Source organism: Clupea harengus, chromosome 5 (genome assembly GCF_900700415.2).
Source record: "Clupea harengus chromosome 5, Ch_v2.0.2, whole genome shotgun sequence".
In the NCBI taxonomy this organism is placed as follows: Eukaryota; Metazoa; Chordata; class Actinopteri; order Clupeiformes; family Clupeidae; genus Clupea; species Clupea harengus.
Window position 1 is genome coordinate 13970291 of NC_045156.1, and position 6000 is coordinate 13976290.

The window sequence follows — 6000 nt, forward strand, 5'->3', positions numbered from 1 at the left end:
AGCACTAAAGGTCTAGAAGAACCCGTTTTGAAATGCATCCATGGTCTGAGTGGATGAGTAGCTCATTCAAAACTTTGACCAAGGCAGTGCTGTGATGGGCTGTAAAGCTAGCCTGACGATGTCATACTCATAATTCTAGTCAGAATATGAGTCTGATACCGCTCCATTGGGCTGTGATTATGGGGCGTGTTTCAACCGAACCAGGAAAAAAAATGCCTCTTCGCTCAATTGGATATATCTAGAACCAATCAGAGCAACGTAGTATGACCATAATTTAGACCATGGGGCCAGCTGATACATTAAACTTTTACCGGATCCCGTAGGAAGGACGTCAAAAACATTTTTTCGATCGACAAATGCCTTGATCGCGTTTCTCTGTTCCTCTTTCAAAATGAATGTGCTGTCAATGTCTTCTTTTTTTTTTTTTTTTTTTTTTTTTTTTTCAAGATGTTCAGTTTTTATTACGTCAGGCTCATTTTTTTTTTTTTTTTTACAATATGTTTATTAGGTTTTTTCAGGTAATTCTAAGTACAAACAGACAAATACTAGGAGTAAGTAAGAAATTATACCAAAATGAAATTAAAAGAGAAAGAAAAATAAGACAATTGAAATCAAATCAAATAAAGGCATAAAAAACAAAACAAAAAACAAACAAACACAACTAACAGACAGGGCGTACAACTCAAGACAATGAAATGTATTGATGCATCACTAGTACACAAAATACATCGAAGAAGAGGTAAGTGGCCTATTGTGAGTCTCATAGCTGCTCAAGATCTCCATCAAATTGAGCAAGATGGTCTAAGAATGGCTGCCAGATCTTGTAGAATTGTTTAAGATTGTTTGTCAAACTGTATCGGATTTTCTCCATATGTAATAGAGAAGTAAGTTCTGATAGCCACGTCTTGAAGAGTGGCACTGTTTCTGACTTCCACAGCATTAGAATCAGTCTCTTTGCAATTAACATTCCGTACATGATGGTGTGCTGTACTGGGATACTTTGAGGCAATAGAGACAGGGAGTAGCCAAACAGTGCCACCTCTGGCTCAGGCTTGAACACACAGTTGTACATTTCAGAAAACCACTTAAATATTCCACACCAGAAGACGTACAGCTTTGAACATGTCCAGAAAAGGTGGGTTAAGGATCCGTCAGCAGCTTTACATCGATCACACAAAGGGGAGACAGTAGGATATATTCTATGTAGTTTGGTTTTCGAATAATGGAGTCTATGCATAACCTTAAACTGGATTAAGTGATGTCTGGCATTAATAGAACAATATTGGATTCTGCTGAGACCCTCCTGCCAAACCATGTCATCAATCTGGAGACCCAGTTCCTCCTCCCAAGCCTTTTTCAAAGAGTGGGTGGCATAGTTCACTTGTTCAGAGAATACCCTGACAAAGTTTGAAATCAAGCATTTTGAATCCGGCGGGCCATGCCAGAAACTGTAAATCCTATTTTCGTCAGGGAGAGATTCAAATTTAGTCAGGTTTTGGCGGACATAGTTTCTAACCTGAAGGTATCTAAAGAAGTGTAGATAGAAGTGTAGATTTTTGTAAATGAGTTTTTGATATTCTATGAGCTTTAAAACCCCAGATAAAAGGCATGATTATTGAGTCTAGTAACTTAAAGAATGACTTTGTGAGAAAAATAGGAAGGTTCTGAAAGAGGTATAGGAATCTTGCCAGTGAAACCATCTTGATAGCATTTATACGACCCACCATAGAGAGCGGCAGCGTGCGCCACTTGCCAATATCTCCTTTTAGTTTTTCCACCTTTTCATGGAAATTCAGTTTAAATATTAATTTAGGATCCTTTGGAAGGGTAACTCCTAGGTACTTCAGCTTGTCTGTAACTTTAAATGGGAGTTTATGCAGAAATTCTGCTTCATGGTTATCCCCAAGAGGCATAAATTCACTTTTTTGCCAATTAATTGTGTATCCAGAAACTTCTCCAAATGACTTTATGAGGTCTAACAGAATGGGAATAGACTGTTGAGGCTGTGACATGAAGATTGCAACATCATCTGCATATAAGGATAGATGGTGGTCCACATCTCCCAGGTGAATGGGTTCAAGAGAGCTGTGCTGCCTGATACTAATAGCAAGGGGTTCAATACCAATCGCAAAGAGGAGCGGGCTAAGGGGGCAGCCCTGGCGCGTCCCACGATGTAATGGAAATGGAGTTGACCTTTCTTGATTTGTTAGAATGGAAGAGGAAGGGTGGGCGTATAAAATTTTAATCCATGAGACAAAACGGTCACCAAATCCAAATTCCTCCAATACCCTCCACATATATGGCCACTCTATCTGATCAAACGCTTTCTCTGCATCTAAGCAGAGGACTGCCACCTTCTGATCCTTTCTGTAGTCATGGTACATTGTGTTCATTAATCTTCTAACATTAAAAAAGGAGAACCTAGCAGGAATGAAACCAGTTTGGTCTGCATGAATAATGGAGGCGATGTGTTTGTTTAACCTATTTGCCATCAATTTTGTGAAAATTTTCATATCAGAGTTCAGCAATGCAATTGGACGATAGGATGATGTTTCAGTCTCATCTCTCCCTTCTTTTAGAATAAGTGAGATGTTGGCTTCATACAAGGAGTTTGGGAATGTTTGGGTTTCAAATGAGTGGTTAAACATCCTGAGCAAGAGTGGAGTCAGCTGTTCAGGGAATTTCTTATATAGCTCTATTCCAAAACCATCGGGGCCAGCACTTTTACCATTGGGAAAGGATTTTATAGCATCCAGAAGCTCTTGAGCAGTAATGTCAGCGTTAAGTGCCTCACACGCCTCGTCATTTAACTTGGGGAGGTTCAGGTTCTCCAGCCACGCAGCGGTGTCCCCTTTAGCTTTGGATGTATATAATTGTTGATAGTATTCCCTGAAGCGCTTGTTTATATTGCTAGGGTCAGTGATAATGTCACCAGATTTTGATTTGATTTTATGTATAGCTCTGCTAGCCTGCAAACCTCTCAGCTGTCGGGCTAGTAGCTTCTGGGGCTTGTCTCCAAGTTCAAATTGTTTTTGTTTCAGTTTAAACAGTTGGTCCTGCACCTGGGCAGATAGTATATCGTTAAATTCATACCTCAGTTTAAGAATATTCTGTAGGGTGACAGAATTGGCAGAAGATTTATAGGCAGTTTCTAGTTGCGTAAGATCTTTTTCAATTTCTAGAAGGCGCTTCTTCTTTTCTTTTCTCCTTGAGTTTTCAAAAGAAATAATATGTCCTCTAATCACAGCCTTAAAAGCTTCCCATAAGGTGGAGTCTGTAACCTCTAGATTATCATTCGTTTCCAAAAAATCTGAGATCCTAGCAGAAATGAACTCAGAGAACGAGGAGTCGGAGAAAAGTGAAGGGCGTAAACGCCAACTAAAGTGCTGTTTCTTATGGTTGAGGTCAAGTACCAATGATATTGGAGAGTGGTCAGAAATTAGGATATTATGATATGAGGTGGAGATAACATTTGAAATCAAGTTTGAGTCAAGCAAAAAATAATCGATTCTAGAGAAAGACTTGTGTCTTTGTGAGAAAAAAGAATAATCCCTATGTGTGGGGTGCTGAAGCCTCCATATATCAACTAGATGCGTGGATAACATTAGAGTATTCAAGGTTGTGGAGGCAGCAGAAGGCACCAGGTTTGTTTGGGCTGATCTATCCATAAAATCGTCAAGCACACAATTGAAGTCACCACTGATGATCACATGAGTATCTGAGAGACTGGGCAGTAAATTGAAGACTTTACGGAAAAAATCTGGGTCATCAGAATTGGGACCATATACATTTACAAGTGTGACATGGTGTGAATAAATGTGGCCCGTCACTACGATATATCTGCCATTTGGGTCACACATGGTGGAAACATGTCTAAATGGGATAGTTTTGCTTATCAAAATGGCCACTCCACGAGCTTTACTGGAGAATGTAGACTGGAAAATTTGATTGACCCAGCTGCATCTAAGCAACTTTGCTCTAGTGGGCTTAATATGAGTTTCCTGTAGGAATATAATGTCTGCAGCTAAGGACTTCAAATGAGAGAATACTTTTGCCCTTTTAATTGCGTGCCCCAGCCCACGGACATTCCAACTAGTAAGAGTAATGCCACCACCTCTTAAAGAAAGATTAGGATGCATATTTAAGTACAGTGATGTAAACATATGACGCCCTTGAAACACACAAATAACCACATAAGGGAGAAAAACACAAAAAACACACACTTAAGAACTTACCCCCCCTTCCCCCGTCCCACTTTCCCAAACAAAGTGAGAACACGTTCCCTACAAATAGGCACAGAGGCTGCCGGACCATAGGAAAAGATAGTTTAGCTAAGCTAACAAAAGAGCCCTGTGCTCTCTCCAAAATTATTAACATAATTTAAACAACGGTCATGAGAATGTCCCGACCTGCGTGATTGCAGGGGAAGAAAAGCAAAAAAAGTCACATATGGAAAATATAGCCATCCAAAGCGCATATAATGTTCAGGACAGAGACCCTGCAAACAGCTCGGCTTCTTCTAATGAGGGAAATACCTGCTCCGAATTTCCAAGGGTAACCCTCAGCCGGGCTGGGTAGATGAAACCAACCCTCGCACCAGCCTCCTTGAGCCTTTTACGAACCTCATCAAAAGCTTGTCGCTGTTTTATCACCTCCACTGGCAAATCGGGAAAGAAATGGATCGCCGCTCCGTTGTACGTCAGGGGGAACTGTTGGCGAGAAAGCTGTAGTATCTTCTCCTTGATTTGGAAGTGATGAATCCTGGCTATCATTGCGCGCGGTCTTGCATCCTCTACCGCAGACTGCTTCCTTAGACGGTGTGCTCGATCCACAACAACCTGGCCGGAGAAATTGCCAGCACCCAGCAGTTCAGGGATAAACTTCTCCAGAAACTCAACAGGGCGTTTTTTCTCGATCCTTTCAGGTAGGCCAACAATTTTAATATTCTGACGCCTAGAGCAAGCTTCCAGGTCAATCACTTTTGAGCGGAGTGCATGGTTTTCCGTCTGCATTTTCATACAGGCTTGTTCAACTTGTGAGAGGCGGAGGTCGTAGCTGGAATTAGCTTCCTCAATTTCAGTCATACGGTTTCCAAGACTCACCAAAGACGCTTGAGTGGATGCCAGGGTTGCCTCTAATGTGTCAAATCGATCAGTCATCGTTTTGTTCATGCTCTCTATTGCCAGAAGAATGCTGCTCGACTCTGCGTCGGTGTCCTTGCTAGCCTCATAGTCTGTCATGACTGGTGCTAGTGCTAGCTCCAGCGAGGGCTGAGTTTTAGTCTTGATTGGGCTTTTATCCTGCGGTTTTCCACGATCATTCTTCGATTTTCGCATCTTCCAGGTTTTAGTAGTTGATTGAATCAACAACAGGTCGGGTAAACTGGTGAATTTTAAATTAAATACCGAATTATTTTATAGCATGGAGAGGAGCTCAAGAAAAACACGTCTACTCCATCTGGTGTTCACTAGCGCCCCCCCCTGTCAATGTCTTCTAAAACAGACTCGAATCTCCACATTTCAGCTCTCCAACGGCAGCCATGTTTGTTGAAAACGAATTCACCCCAAAAGCTCTTTGGTGACGTGGTTGATTACGTTACGGTTGATCATCTGTCCATCATCGTATAAAGCCCGCCCTGACAATTTGATTGGTCTATCTATCTCCTCACAGAAATTTTGTTTCTCCCCAACGGAGCGATGCCAGACCGAACTTCCTGACCTAAAATGTTGTGGGCGGGGCTAAGTTCGTCTGGCATCCAGGCTACTGTAAAGCCACATTGGTAACCAAATTAGTCTTCTTGGATGTTGTTTCTATGTACTGCATTGTGGTTTTTAATTAGTCTAGAAATGGTGTTGAAAAGAAAGAAACCTTGGGTTGTTTTTATTTTTCAGTTTCCAGTTTGGGTTTGGGAATAAGAGTTATGTATTGTGTTAATGATTTACATTCCTGTTCTTTTGTGTTTCTGTATTGTAACACAAAGTACAGGGAGAAATGAAGGGA